The following is a 16,468-nucleotide window of genomic DNA, read 5'->3' as shown; positions in this document are numbered from 1 at the left end:
ATTTCCGTATTCCAGAAAACCTACTTGAATACACTTTGAAACAAGAGTCCAACAAAATAGAACAGACTTCAAATGTTGAATATACAAACTATTATAGTTCAAATCTGAACACTGGTACTTTCCCTCATAAACTTCAACTAAAACAAAAAACAAAGTAAGAAAAGAAAGAAAGGAAGAAGGAAGGGAGGGAGGGAAGAAGGGAGGGAGGAAAGAAAAGAAGAAAAGGAAAAGAAAAGAAGGAAAGAAGGAAGGAAGGAGAAGGAAAGAAGAAAGAAAGGAAAGGAAAGGAAAGGAAAGGAAAGGAAAGGAAAGGAAAGGAAAGGAAAGGAAGGAAAGAAAGGAAGGAAAGAAAGCTCACTCCAGGTATTAGAGCTACCTGACAAAAATTCATGCTGATCTTGAACTTCCAAGTGACACTAGAACTGAAACTGATACGTCTGCACAAATGCCAGGGCTAAGTGAGTGACACAGACATGTTACAGGAAAAGGCCAGGGCCAACTGTTAAGTTGTCCACAATTAAGAAACTGACAGACTTAAACTACCATATAAAATCTTACATGTAAACTCTATAACAATACTGTGTTAGGTACAAGATTTTTAAAATTTTCATTTAATAAAAAAACTTTATACAAACAAGCCATTGGCTTATTTCAAGAAAGAAAACTGAAAATTAGTCTAAGGCCTTTGTTTTAAATCAGCTTAAGCTGTGTGTGTGTGTGTGTGTGTGTGTGTGTGTGTGTGTGTGTGTGTGTGTATCACACTAGACCTTTTTTTGCTATCCTCTTTCTGAAGTTTTTGGATCCATTCTTCAATTCACATTCTAAAATACGTATATTAGGACAGTGTTCACATAGCACCAGTTGAGTACTGTGCGAACACAGTAATAATTGCTGGTACGCATATAAAATGCATCAAAAATTGCCATATGTAACAATGAGACCACTGGTCCCAACCCCTCCCCACTGAAACCGAAAACTATATAACCTCTTACAGAATGTTAGCGTTCATCGTCTTAGTGTGACTCGATATCTTAGTGAGCTGCTTGGTTCCTTTCAATCCTTTTTTTTAGCGATGGCTTCAGTTGTTTTCCTACTGGAAGAGCAGTTTTCTGTCAGCATCTCAATAAATAGTTTACTTCCCAGTGAAACATGGGATAGGTAATTTATTTCCAGTAAGTTTGCTTGTTTTCTTACATGCATTAAAAATGGTTTAAAGCCTTCTTTGACTTTTCTTGATGACTTCCCTTGCCAATGTTTAGGTCAGTACTGCCACTAACAGCCTGAAGTCCATGGTGGAGCTCCTGTTTTATTTCTCACATGTCACTAGTTCTTCTGTTTTCATAGTTACAGGAAGGGCAGTAGCTGAAGGCGCACTGACCACCACCACATGGGTCACTGTCTTACTTCCATCTGCCAGTTTTTCTTCTACCAACAGCAAAGTTTCCACATCACATTCTTGCTTTTATGCCATTGCTTCTGATTTAACCTCCGGTCCCTTTATGACTACACTGGTAACTTGAGGAGGAGTCTGTCCAGATGCCTGCTGAGTAGGCACTGACAGTCTCATTACAGGTGTACCAGGGGCTATTGAAACAGGGGTAACTGCTCTCACAGCCAAAGGGGCTCCAACAGTGTGAATGCCTCCTGATCCAATCAGATTTGACTTTGTCTGCAGCTGACACCGTGCAAGCTGTGTAGCTGGGATGGTAATAATTTTGCCAGGCTTCATGGTGATTTTGTCTCCGTTTTCAGCAGAAGCTGGCATCACAGCAGGGACCGCCTGAATGGCTGCCTTGGGAGAGGTGGCTGTTGTTGGACTCGTGCTGATTATTAATGGTGCACCTGCATTAAGTGACTGAACTGCCACAGCTGAAATTTTCTGGCCCCAATGATGTCATTACAACAGGTACTTGCATTGCCACACAAACGGTCCTTGGAGCTGCTGTTGCTGATACAGATGCAGTGATAGTAGGAGACCTGGATGAAGCATGGTGACCAGGGGAAATGATATTCACAAATCTAGCCTCACCCTTCTCAGCTCTGGAGCAGTTTCTAGGGGATGAATTTCTTCCACCACGAACAGAGGATGCTGCTTTCAGGAGACTTTCTGCAGACAGAGACACTCGTTCTCATAATTTTTCATCTGTAGCTGCTGCTAAATCTTCATTACAGGTTTCACTTTTGTTATCGTCTATGACCACTATGTTTTGGGGCATATCCTTGAACTGATATACAAAGCCTCTGTCCTGCAACCTTTGCAAGAATTCCCCTTTGGTAGTAGTATCTTGAAGCTGGTCCCATGGTTTCATAGTTCATGTCTGGTTTATTCTTATGCTTTCCCCAAAGCTTAGAGATAGCTTTTGGATCCACCAGCTTGAATAGGCCTTTTTCTCTCTGAGGCCATTTAATATACCGGGGACAAGGATTTTTATCTTGAAGTAGATCTAAAAGAAACTCCCACAAATAGGTTGTTTCCTTTTCCTTCTCTCAGTTTCTTCATTGTACCTAACTCAGAAGACCACTGGAAACTGGTGGTTGCTGGGTCTTTGGTTTACGGCCAACTGTTTTCTTTTTCATTGGTTCACAGCTATCTGGTGATGTAGGAATAGGAGAGGTACTCATTGGTTCAGACTCTTCCGTCGATGCCTCCACTGCAGTTTCGGTAATGACGTCTGGCCTCATAGTGGCATGGATAAATTCTGGAGTTGATACACAAGGAGGGACAAACACTTCCACAGGACTTCTCGAATCCCTCCAGCAGGTAGGAGATTCCATATGAAGCAGGGCTTCGGCAGCTTCGACTGTCTTCTCTGTACCGTGTACATTACTGCTGTGAACAGATGCTTCCACCCCCGAGATGAGCAGATCCAGCTGGTTCGGGGTCCCTCATGCAGAGAGTCGTTGCCATGTTTATCCCGGGGCTGGAGCTGCTGCTTCACACTGACTTGCACCGTGAGCAGCGGCGGCAGGGGAGGAGGTGGACCTGCGGCCGGAGACACACGCTGTGTGGTCGGTCAACACACACTCACACACTGGCACACGCTCCAGTGCCCCAAAGGAAGCTGAGGCCAGCCCACCTCCCGCTGCAGGGCTGAGAAACCCACCACCTAACGGCAGGGGCAGGGGGCACAGCTGGCAACGCCTACTTTATTTTTAAAAATCATCACTGGGGCCAGGAGCAGTGGTTCATGCCTGTAATCCCAACACTTTGGGAGGCCAAGGTGGGCAGATGACCTGAGGTCGGGAGTTCGAGACCAGCCTGGCCAACACGGTGAAACCCTGTCTTTACTAAAAATACAAAAATTAGCTGGACGTGGTTGTGTATGCCTGTAATCTCAGCTACTCAGGAGGCTGAGGCAGGAAAATCGCTTCAACCGCAAGGCAGAGGTTGCAGTGAGCCGGGATCATGCCACTGCATTCTGGCCTGGGCAATAGAGCAAGACGGTCTAAAAAAAGAAAAGGAAAAACAATCAGGGAATACATTTTGTGCCGTATGTATTGGGTGAATTGAGGAAAGGTTCCTTATGGGATAGTTCACTTATGCCTCACCACCACCTCCTAAGATAAGGAATAGCAGACCATTTTCCAGATGAAGAAATGAGGTTTAGAAAGAACGTAATTTTAAAGTCACATGACCAGCAGGTCGCAGACCCTGAATTGGAACCTGAGTGTATCTGGCTTATGTTCTTCCTACTGCATATGCTATATCTTCCAGGAAGAAAAAAGTATTTACAACGTACTAAAAGGTCGTCATAGTTGGAAAGGACCTGATGGATAATCCAGGCAGAAGTGTCCTCCCTTTTTGCATTAAACTATATAAAGTCAATCACGTTAACTGAAAGAAGTTATCCCGTCGTGGACCCAAGATGACCCTGGTGGTGCTCGGAACTTGCTTTGCCCCACAGCAGCTGTTCGCCAGTCCCATCCTTGGCCCCAAGCCCCCCGGTGATTGTCACATGGCCTCACACTTATCTCATGAGCTACACTTGTTACAGATTTTAATAATATAACATCCTTCTATGACGGATGTGCAAAAGCAGGCATCAGAAACCACTGACATTTATTATCACCATCTGTTACCATCACTAGGAAAGTTGGACGCTGTCGTTTTTAATTCAGATAAATCGGGTCTGAATGGCTGAATCCCCTTTGCTCAAAGCTCTGCTGAAGTGAAGCACGTATTAACTAGTGTTTCTAAATGACCATTGACCTGGCATTTTCCCAATCAAAGATGGTTTTTTGTTGTTTATTTTTAATTATGTCACATCTATGAAACACAGTTTGCCAAAAGCAAGCCGTTCAGCGACCTCTGAGCACTGAGTTCTGACCACAAAGGAGGGAGCTCTGTAACAATTGTGTGTGTTTTCCATGACCCCAGAGGACTGCCCTTCAGGAGCCGACTGCGGAGAAGGCTCCTCTGCGGCACAGGGGCCCACCAGCCTCGAGGCACAGGCGAGACCAGAGCACAGCTACACTCAGGTCTGGTGCTCTGGCCAGAAGCAGAGGCTGCCAATCGTACTGAGCCATACTTAATTAAGTAATAGTTTTATGAGGTGGACGGCAATACCCCAGGGGCCAACTCAAGGCCACAGGATTTATTGAGCTCTAACTGCAAACTGACAGTCCCCAGCATGCACACAACAGAGCCTGTATTACGGGAAAGTTAGTGTTGCGAGAGAATTCCTTCCAGGGAAAGTGAGGTGCCCATTATTCATTTGCTGGTAGGTTCTCTGCTCCATGAGGCACCAGCACTTCCAACAGGAGCCTGGGTGGACACCCGCAGAAGATGTGCAGAATGAAAGATGGGGAGCAATGACCCGAAAGCGTGCTCGGGGCTTGCCTGGTCAAGAGAGACAGGAAGTGGTGGCTTGTAAAGAGGAAGCACCTTCACAAGCAATAACCACCAGCAGTGGGATTTCGGTGGGGGAACAACTGAGGACAAGACAGGTCAGGCAGGGATGTGATAACTAACTATGGTTTCAAGAAGGAGAGGGGGCCAGAGCCAGTCACCTGTCCCCAAGTGTCACTGTAACTCCACTTCTCCATCAGCCAATCAGCGCCAGGAAGCGGGAATGAGTGATGCAGGCAGCCAAAGGGGCCACTCACCCCTGGATCTGTGTGTCTAGCTATTTAGCTGTGGGGAACGTTATTGAACGTGGATTTTAAGACACACAAAATACTCTGCCGAAAATCCAAAGAAACACACTCGTAGACTTACAAGTCTCCAGATTTTATCCCATACGGGAGTCAGAAAGTTCATGAGAACCTGGAAGCATCTGCCTTTTTAGATTTTATGCTTCATCTTTTCTGACATCATCCTTGGGTAGCTGTCCCTGCAAGACCACTGGAAGAAAGACTGAACTTAAAGCAGTTGTTTCCTTGGAATACTTATAAAAATATGAAGGCTTTGTGTGTTCTTTTTAAAAATCTGTAACATTGCAACCTGATTCAAAGCAAACACATAAAAAAACCACAAGGCTGATAGGTAAGAAAAAGACCTTAATGAGGGATCCTTAGAGATGCTCATGTATTGAAGCAGGTGGGTCAAGGCCGAGACCCTTCGAGGCCCTTGCAGGAACTGGTTAGTGCTGAGGATAGCGGTCATCCCTTCTAGCTTGCCCAGGGCAGTATCATTTTATCCTGCTGACCCGGGGTCATCATTAACACCATCCCCTTTCAGACTGAAGGCATCCTGTAACCAGAGAACTAGTTCAAACCAATTCAACCCTGTCAGTAACAAAATGTAATGAAATGTGGACTGTTTTTCAGTGCAACAGACCCCCAGATTGCAAGTCATATAATCTGAGTGTGCCAGATGAACTGAGCAAACTCTATCCATGCTGACCAGAACATAAAAGCCAACCACAGGTGGAACCAAAATATTCAGACTGCAGAACAGAGAGCAAATTAAGAAGCAAGAGGTGCCATATTTTGTTGCAGTACAGACTTTAGAGCCAAGGGCCCACCATTGCCCCTCTGCATGACCCAGCTGGATCCCACCTCGCGGCATCTTCCTGTCTCCTCCATAGTTACCCTCTGCCTATAAAACCTGCCCCCAGACTCTGGCTGGGGGAGATGGACATGAGTGTCCTCTCCAGTCTCTTTGCCAGTCCATTCACAATAAAGCTTTTTCTTTTTTCAAAAGCCCATGCCATAGCGTTGGTGTCTATGTGTGTTGGGAAGCAAGCCCATCACTCCATGACATCCCAGTTTGGACAACAAATTCTGCAGTCATCTGGAGCTGGGAATCAGACCTGGAGCCCTGACAGTTTCTCATCCTCCAGGTGAAGCCTCCAGCAATGACCACCAGCCTGTTGCCCTCGACTGGCCTTGGTTCCAAAGCAGGCGGTGGTGATTAACGGTCCGAGGCACACCTGAGGCCCGAAGCCATGTCAGCCCTGTGCTGACCTGAGTAGCTGTGTCTGCCCCATGTGACAGTGGGGTTAGCCATGCAGCCTCCCTGGGGAGGATGGCATCATGGTGATGGGAGGAAGCACTCCCCGCTTTGTGACTTGAAGGTCAAGACAGTGCTCTTTCCCAGCCCAGCTAAGGAGTCCTCTTTAACCTTGTAACAGCCATCAGCCTCCTTGGTTGTCATGGAAACACAAACCAAAGATCCCTCCTTCTCATTAGGATCCCATCACACTTCCGGCGTCTTAGGGAGAAACTTTGGGAATAGTCAGGCATCATGGTGGTGAGCACCTGCAGTCCCAGCTGACTCAGGAGGCTGAGGCAAGAGGATCGCTTGAGGCCAGGAGTCCTAGGCTGCAGTGAGCAATGATTGTGCCACTGCACTCCAGGCTGGGCAACAAAAAGAGACCCTGTGTCTAAAAAGTAAATAAATAACTAATTTAAATTCAAAAACAAACAAAGGAGTTTGTTGCTCTCTCGCATCATAGTCTAGATGAATGTTCTAGTTTGACAGGTGGTTCTGGGCCAGGCAGTCATTCAGGGCCCCAGGCAGAGAGCATCTCTGCTATCTTTGGCCCATGACTTCCAGGGTAGCTGTGGCCATTGCCACCGTTGTCAGTATGGAAGGAGCAGAGAGGATGGGTGATGCACTCCCATTGCTTTATGGGCCCCAGTATGGAAATGGCCCACGTTATAGGAAGAATTTAGCTAAGTTGGCCCAAGTACTACAGAGAGGACTGGGAGAGGTTGTACCTGGCTGGTATCCAGATCCCAGGTAGAATTTATTTTTATGAATGAGGGGAAGAGTGGATGTTGGCTTAAGACTAGCATTTTCCATCACAAAGGTGATACTTCCTTCCCCTTAGGCTGTTGCAACAAGTAGGTTAGATTAAATGTGCCCAGCACATACTGGTATTCAAGAAATGGAATCTCTTCCTCTTCCTATTTCTGACATGTTCTTGTCTGGTCTTCAGTCTGTAAATACCCTGCCTATGCTGGTCATTTCCAAAATTACATGACTAGCTCTAAATTCTCCCCCAACTTCTCGCTCTAAATATCCACCTGACCTCTTGTCATACCCACGTGGCTATGTAATAGACATATCAAATTTAGTATGTACATATGTTGAAATTTATCAAATCATGCATTTTAAATATGTATAGTTTATTGTGTGTCAATTACACCTCAATGAAATGGTTTTGAAATAACAATATGGACACAAAGGAGCACTTGCTTTTCCCCCTGAAAGAGACCCTTCCCCAGTTGCCATCATTTCAGCAAATGGCACCACACAGCTGCCTGTTTCAAAACCTGAGATCTCCTCCTTGGGTCCTGTCCCCTCCTTACTCCCACATTCAACCCGTGGCAGTCCTATCTGTGTCGTGTCACCAGCCACCTGCTTCTCCCCACTCACTGGGGAGGTCCTGGCCGGGGCTACCAGCATCTGCTCAGTTCCTGCAACAGCCTGCCTGCTGGGACCCTGTCTCCACACTTGCAACCCTCCAGTCCCATCTGTGTGTGTATGTGGTGAGATACAAACAATATCAAATGTACTGTCTTAGCCATTTTTAAGAGTACAGATCAGTGGCATGAAGCACATTCGCTTGGTTGTCCAACCATCACCATCCTCCATCTCCAGGACTTTTTCATCTCCCCAGACTGAAACTCTGTCCCCATTAAACACCAGCTCGCCATTTCCTTCAGTCCAGCCCCTGGCCGCCACCACTCCACTTACTTTCTCAATGAATTTGACTACTCTGGATACCTCATATGAGTGGGATCATACAGCATTTGTCCTTTGGTGTCTGGCATATTTCAGTGAGCATGACATTCATGCAAGTTGTGGTATGTGTCAGATGTCCTTTTTTTTTTGAAGACTAATATTCCATTGTGTGGCTAGACCACATTTTGTTTACTCATTCATCTGTCAATGGACATGCGCTGTTTCCACCTCTAGGCTATCGTGAATAACACTGCTATAAACATGGCAGGTAAGTAGCTGTTCGAGCCCCTGCTTTCACTTCTTTTGAGTATCCTGAGAAGTGGAATTGCTGGATCTTATGGTAGTTCTAGGCTTAATTTTTTGAGGAACCACCATAGAGTTTCCCAACCACAGCTGCCCCATGTTACATTCCTACTAACACTGCACAAGAGTGCCAGTTACTCTACACCCTCACCAGCACTTGCGGTTTTTTGTTTGTTTGTTTGTTTTATGATAACCATCCTGATGGGTATGAAATGGGATCTCATTGTGGTTTTGCTGTGCATTTCCCTAATGATTGGTAATGTTGAGCATTTCTTCATATGTTTATTGGCCATCTGTATATCTTCTTGGAGAAATATCTATTCAAGTCCTTTGATCATTTTTCAATTGTTTTCTTGCTGAGTTTTAGGTTTATCCTTTAAAGCATAAATCAGATCTAGTCTTTTAGGTTTATCCTTTAAAGCATAAATCAAATCTAGTCATCTCCCACTTCACCCCCTTATCATGGCTTTCCACTGCATTTAAAATGCAATCCAGTTTCCTTCTCTGGTTACTAGCTACCTGCAAACAACCTCTCAGCACTTCCCTGCTGGCTCCCTGAGCAACCTCTAGGGCCTCCTTTCTCTTCAGAGGCACCAAGCTCTTTCCCAGCTCTCCCTCCCGGCCCTGACCATCACAGCGAAGAAAGGTCTTCCCTGACTGCCTGAGCTGTCTGCCTTAGGAAAAGGCTTGGCATTATTCTCAGTGCATCATCTTATTTATCACAACCTTACAATCGTTGTTGCTCTTATCATTTTGCTCTTTCACACCATCTCCCTCTTCACATAGCTCCTCAATGCAGGTGTCTTGCCTGGCTCACTCACGATACCTGATGTCTGCTCACAGCAGGCTGAAATAAGTATGTGTTAAATGAATGAATTAATCTTCTATTACTCTCCTGTCACTATCAGCACTACTTCTGCTCCTACCATTTCTACTATTTATTGAGAATCTCTGTGCATCAGGCACTGTGCTGGGCAACTTCACATTCATTAATACCCTCCAAATCTCTGAAAATCAGGCATGTTGTCCAAACTGAGATTGTCATTTTCAATCTCTCAAAATCAGGCAAAATCTCTGAAAATGTGGAATGAGCATGCCCACTCCATAGATACGTCTCAAGTTATTAAGAAACATGTCCAAGGTGGCAGAGTATAATAGCAGAAAAATTCAAATCTTTCCACCTTCAGAGCTCATAGCTTTTTTTGCACAGGAGCTCAAAATTGGCTTTCTGCTGTTTCATGCAAACTGACTAAGCAGATAGCAGAGGTCACCTTTAAACTGTCCGTTGAGGAAAGCTTTGGAAATAAATGCTTACACCTATGAGGACAGTTTGCCACTCTGCCTCCCCACGTCCCCCTCCCTTACTCAACTCATCTGACCCTCTTCCTCCCAGCTCAAGCCCTGCCTCCTCCTCCAAGAAGTCCACCCAGCCGTGGGTTCCTTCTCAGCCCACAGTGCTTCCTCCCTCCTTGGAGTCCCCTGAACCCACAAGCCAGAGCTGCCTGGCTTGTCTCAGCATGGTCCCAATCTGCTGACCAGCCACAGGGCTTCACCTCAGCCTTCTCACCGGACTACGGACCTGAAAAGAGAAGAAACCCCTCCACATAAAGCCAAGCAAAGACCAAAAAGCAGAAGGAAGGGAGACCAGATTTGCCTGGATGACCTCTCCAACAGACTTGCTGCGCTGGGTTGGAACTTCCTCACTGGTCTGTGCACACAACGGAATGTTACTCCGCTTTAGGAAGGAATCGGTCAAAACTCCTGTGCTGATCAGTAATGGGATTACACCCGTGAACAGCCACTGTGTTCCAGCTGGGGCAACATACAAGACCCTATCTCATAAAAAAGGAAGGGAATCCCATCACACATCTCAACATGAGTGAACCTTGAGGATGTTATGCAAAGTGGAATAAACCAGATACAAGAAGACAGATACTATATCAGTCCATTCCAGGTTCCTAGAGTGCACTGCACACTTAAAAATGGTTAAAAGGGTGAGGTTTATGGTATAGATTTTACCACGCAAATAATATACGTGTGTGTGTGTGTGCATATATATATACATATAAACGTCCTGAGTGGAGTAGGGCTCAGCTGGCAGAGGTGCACCGCCTTGCTTGGTTTCCACTCCTCTTGAAAGAAGAGGCGCTTGCATTGTTCTTAGCGTCAGCGCTGCATTGCACCCCCCGGCCGGCCAGCGCGGTATACGGGTGGGGAAATAGTCACTGCGGTCCGGAGTCTCTAATCCTCCCCACCTCCTCCCCAGGCCCACTTCCCTGACGAAGTTTCATTCCATTGTTCCTGGGAATCTCCAGGGGTGTGTAGTTTGAACAAGAAAAGGAATGTTCTGGATGGCTGGTCCTGGGCGCTCACCGGGAGTGAAAGTGAACCACTGTTTTGCACACAGGCTGCTTTGCGTCCAGCCACTCTTGGGCTGCCCTGAAGGGGTGTCCTGGTGGTCCGTGGAGGACACGGGAAAGTCCAGCAGACAAACATTATCAAAGTCAGGCATTATGTCAGTTGTCTAAACCCATTTTCTCTAAAACACTTAATGTTAACTTACGAAAAAAAAAAACCAAAAACAAAAAACCAGAAAAGCTGCTTAAAGCCAGCCAACGTTGTAAGTCTCAGAGAAGCGTGTGGAAATCCCCAGGCTCAGCAGCCCTCTCCCTGCACCTGCAGAGTCCGGGTCTCCCTCCTGTGTGAACACAGGGAAGCGGAACGAGGCGAGGGGTCTGGTGCGATCCAGCCCCGGAGCACCAGAGGGCGGGGTCTGAGCTCCAGAAACCCCGGCTGTGCGGGGACGGCCCTGACTCCGGCAACGCTAGAGGGCGCCAGTGCCAAGCCCCGCGCCCAGCGAGCCGGCGCGCTCCGGGACGGCTGAACCGGCGGGCCGGGGGCGGGCCGGGGGCGGGCCGGGGGCGGGCCGGGGGCGGGCCGGGGGCGGGCCGGGGGCGGGCCGGGGGCGGGCCGGGGGCGGGCCGGGGGCGGGCCGGGGGCGGGCCGAGGCGCGGAAACCCGGGCCACGGCCTGGAAGAATCTGGAGGGCGAAACGCTTAGTGAAACCAGCCAATCCCCAGAGCACAACCACGGCGTCACTCCACTGACCACCCACCATCTGTCATTCTGTTCCGCGCTGCCGTAGAAAAATACCATAGACTGCAGCTTATCAGTGGCAGAAATTCAATTCCCATTGTTCGGACGCTGGGAAGTACGAGATCAAGGGACCGGGGTGCCCGGCGCAGGTCCTCTTCCTGGTCCCTGCTGTCTTTTCACTGCAACCTCACATGTGGGAGGGGCCGAGGATCCCTGGGGTCTCTTTCATAAGTCCATCAATCCCACCGATTAGGACCCTGCCCCATCACCTGATTGCACTGTCGCCCAAAGGCCCCACCTCCTAAGACTATCACTTTGGGGGGCAGGATGTCAACAAGCAACTTTGTGGAGAAGGGGGTGCGGCATGAACAGTCGGTTGCACTACAGTAAGTCAGGCTGGTGGAGACAGGAGGTAGAATGGTGGTGACAGGGGCTACGGGAAGGGGGAATGGGGAGCTAGCGTTTCCTGGGGACAGTTTCAGTTTTGCAAGATGAAAAGTTCTGAACACGGATGGTGGTGATGGCTGCACACCATTATGAGTACACTTAATGCCACACTGAACTGCACACTTAAAAATGGTTAAGGGCTGGGCGCGGTGGCTCACGCCTGTAATCCCAACACTTTGGGAGACCAAGGGGGTGAGATCACTTGAGGCGGGGAGTTGGAGACCAGCCTGGTCAACATGGTGTAACCCAGTCTCTACTAAAAATACAAAAATTAGCTGGGCGTGGTGACACGCCCTAACTACTGTCATCCTAACTACTGGGGAGGCTGAGGCACGAGAATCGCTTGAACCCAGGAGGCGGAGGTTGCAGTGAGGTGAGATTGCACCACAGCACTCCAGCCTGGGCAACATAATGAGACGCCATCAAAAAAAAATTAAGATGTTAGATTTTATGTTATGTGTATTTTAACACAATAAAAAATCAAAGGTAGCTAATTCACATTCCGCCCCAATTTCAGAGAAACACATGGGCAAAGACAGGGAGGGGTGACTGTCGGTGCTGCCCAGGCCCTGCTGCCTTCCACATCTCTGGCACCAGGGCTCTTTCTAGCTCCCTCCCCGGAAGAGGACATCAGCGACTTGCACAGGCCCCTTCCTGGGCCTGCCTGAACTGCCGGGGGCAATGGTTGTGGAGAGAACCCAGTGCGTGGGCAGGGAGCAGGCAGCATGCCCCCTTCCCATTCCACTCCAGCGTATCACTCTTGTTGCAACACAGCGCGAGTGTTCCCACACTTCGTTTAATATTCACGCGTTATAGAGTGCTTCCTCCAGCTCCTCAGTCTTCAGGACAGCCCCGACTCCAGGACTGGTGGTGAGAAGCAGCAGAAAGAACAAGCAACTCTTGGGGACCTCTGGCTCCCTGGCCCAGTTTGCTGGCCCCTGGTTGCTTTAGGGAGTCCTGTGCCTTCTCTGAGCAGCAGGTCCCTCATTGAAAATGAGAGGGTTGGACAAGATGATCCCTGAGAAGCCTTGGAGTGCCAGCTTTCTGAGAACTGGCCTGGCACAACATGCCCCATTTAGTACACATGAAGCCAAAACAGAGGAAGAGAGTCCCAGCAGGAGGAGTCAGCGAGCCAGGCCAGAGCACGCTTCTTAGAAAAGGACGCGGTCAGGGGCAAGGGCACTGTGACCTTCCCAAAGGCACAAAGGGCACAGGGCTCTGCAACTCCTTGTTTGTTGCTGGTAGAACATCTCGTTCTCCTGGGAGAATATATGAGGAATGCATAAATATACAGCCCTGCACTGCTTCCTGGGCTCCTGTGTGATTCCAGGGCCTGCTGTCCAGCAGCTGTGAGCACCCACCCAGACCCCACTGGCCTGGGGACGGCCAGAGAGCCAGTCCCACCTGCGAGCCCTTCAGTGATTCTCTGGCCCCGAGTCCCACCTGTCTGTCCACTTTTCCTGGCAGGCTGGTTAGGGGATAAAGCAGATGTGCTGGACACTTCACTTGCACCTTTCCTGTCCACCCCAGTTCAACCCTCCAGGTTACCCTGGGGCAGCAGAGCCACCCCTGCCCAGGACGCACACTGCCTTCCATTAGGCAACAGTTTCATGAGGCGTTTGCCATTCTCAAGAGGCTGACGTGACAGTGCCTGATTCACAGAGCCTTCCCTCTGACCCGGATCCAGCTGGCTCCCCAGTGGGACACCCCAGGGCCTTCACTGGCCCAGATCTGCCGCTCTGGGCTGTCCTGAGTGAGGAACACCTGAATAAGCCACAACATCAAGGAAAGGACCGTGAGGATGGGAGCACCCAGGAGCAAGCCCCTCCCTGGGCCTTGGAAACCCCGTGACTCCTATTTTCCATGTCATTTTCTCCATCATGGAATGAACACTTAGAAACTGGAAGCTCGTGACCAGAATGATTCTGTCCTAGAGCCTGAAGGAATGCATCAGGGCTGGGCCCTCCCCTGCAGCATAGTTTCTAAACCGACGATTGATATCTTCATCTACCAACACGATAAAAATGGAATTCATTTTCTTAGAAGCTGTGCCTGTCGCTCTGCTCAGAAACAGCCCAAGCAGCCGTTCCAAGTGCGGCCTTCAGTCCGTGCCAAACTTAGATCAACTGCAGGCTTGGAGCTTTCTGAGGCGAGAATGGAAGCATGTGTGCTGCAGTGGTGTGTGTGGGTGTGCACTCGTGTTTGTAGGTAGCATTTACACACACCCACCCAGGGCATGCACGTGTGTCTCCCTGTGCCAGTATGCTGAGAGCTTCAGGAGGCGGCCGGCACTCCACATGAAGGGGATGGAAAAGCCATCACATTTATTGTCTGTCCTTGTGCAGTATTTAAAATACAACTGCGAATGTGTGCAGATTTTTTAATGTTACTGGACCACTTGGGTTTTTTTTTTTTTTTTTGAGACCGAGCTGACTCTGAGCCAGGCTGCATCTGTCTGCGTTGAAAGGGACCATTCTTTCCCTCCCGCTCCCGCCCTGCCCCCTCCACACACACCCTCCTTCATGTGAAACCCGAGCGTTTCCTTTCCCGTAAGGCTTCTTCTAGAAGCCTGTGCTCAGCACAGGGGCCAAGCCCTGCGGCTCAGGCAGGCCCACGTGACTCTTGAACTGCAGACTCAAGTCCCAAGGTGGGAAACCGTTTGTCAACGGCCCCCAGATTTACAACCACGAGGCCAGGCTGGTCTTGGGGTGCAAAGCCATTGTTCAAACCATCAGCCATGCAAGAAGTTCCTAGGATTTTTTATTTTCCCTCCAAAAAGCTCTCTTCAGCTTTGAAGAAATGTTTCCTCCCCTGGTGACTTGTGCTCTACGAGAACTCTGATCTGGAGATCCAAGTAAAGGGTGGACCACAGAGCACCTTCTCTCTGCGTAAAAGGACACCCCGGTACTAAGCGTGTCTCAAAGCACCTGAGTGTTTCCGAGTCCGCGTCAGTGTAATCTTAGGCTAGAGAGTTCCCTTGGGCAATGCATCAGGTCTTCCACTTTTTTCCCAATAGACACCACGGGCCATACTTCCTAAAATACATGTTTTTAAATCTTCTACTTTTTTTGAAATACAATTTTGAATCATTAATTTTTGAAAATAGCTTTCTATAACCCACAACACCTCTTTGTGAAACCCGTGATTTTCATTTGTTGAAATTTTCCAATTCCGATCATGGGAATGTGTGTCTTACCAAACTTCAGCTGGACATCCAGTGTTTCCACCTAACAGGCTGTTTAAAGCCACTTCCGTATTCAATTCAGTCTGCGCAGTTCTAGTTCCAAATGCTGTTTCTGTTCCATTCAGAGAATGTGCTGGGATTTCTTTTGTCATTCCTTTATTGCTGGACGTTTAAGTGCAACAAGTGTAGACGGGTTGTTTTCTTCCACTGAATTATTTCCTTCAGATGAATTTCCACAAGCGAGATGATTGGATCCACTGGTATAATCATTTTCAAGACTTGTTGTATTCCAAATTACTTCCCGAGAAGCTTTTAACTACTTACAATGCCAACAAGAGCTAGCATAATTTTTTTTTTATTGTGAACTTGCCAGGAATTAAATTAGCTTTTCTTGACTTAGTAGATAAAAATTGATAACCTCAGAAGGTTCATTTTCATTTCTTTAATGACTGGTGAAGGTTTTATTGTTTTGTTTTTGCTCCCCGCCCAACTCCCCCACACTCCCACCCCCGCCAAACTCTGTGCATGTTTAAATGTAGCCTATGGCTACAACTTCATCCTTCCTCTCTCAACTCCTACTGCAAAGCAAAAGATGCAGATGGAGGTTGCCGTGAAAGGGATCTGGGATCATCAGAATGACCTGTAGGTTAACCTCCAACCTTCCCGTACAAATTACAATGGAGACCCCCCAGCTATGAGAACATGGGAGATTGAGCCAGGAGATGGGGTGGGGGTGTGCAAAGAAGTCATTGGCAGGGAGAGTGACGGTTGTAGCATATTTCTTCCCTTTTCTGGGTGATAGTGGGTTTTCTTTGCTGACACCTGCTTTATCCTGGGCCTACTGCCTTCCATGGACTCTCACATTCCGGAGGCTTAGTTTCCCTTCCTAACCCCAGGGACCCAGCACTTAAGCTCACTCTATACAGCTGTTTTGCATTCAAAGACTGGTACTTATAATACACACTCTCCACTTTCTCTCCAGTAGTGGTGTTGGCTTTGCAAAGTCTTTCTTCCTTGCTAAAGGGAGCTTCAGGGCCATGGGCCAAAGCCTCCAGGGGCTCCCCTTTGGGAATCTGATGGAAAGCAGGCATACATCCTATATCAGCCACTGCAGCCACCAGGAACTCCGCAGGGATGTTCCGTGTTACCCTAGTGAGGACAGCGATGCCTAGCCAATGCCTTGGAATGGCTCTTCTTGAGGCCCGCCAGGACTGATGTTGTCTTTTGAGGAAGTTAAGGGACAGCTTTGGATGATGAGAAAGAGAAACCTGGTGAGAAATCAGGGGCAGGGCATCTGCCATGTT

The 16,468-nt window shown here is 48.2% G+C and overlaps 1 pseudogene; it reads right to left on the bottom strand.

The window, feature by feature from the left end:
- Positions 1–1,306: 1,306 nt before the first annotated feature.
- On the bottom strand, positions 1,307–2,891 carry LOC722913 (ETS-related transcription factor Elf-2-like; annotated as a pseudogene).
- Between the last annotated feature and the right edge of the window lie 13,577 nt (positions 2,892–16,468).

This window comes from Macaca mulatta, chromosome 4 (assembly GCF_049350105.2).
Source record: "Macaca mulatta isolate MMU2019108-1 chromosome 4, T2T-MMU8v2.0, whole genome shotgun sequence".
Classification (NCBI taxonomy): Eukaryota; Metazoa; Chordata; class Mammalia; order Primates; family Cercopithecidae; genus Macaca; species Macaca mulatta.
The sequence above is the reverse complement of the archived record's forward strand: the minus strand, read 5'-3'. Positions and strand labels throughout refer to the sequence as shown.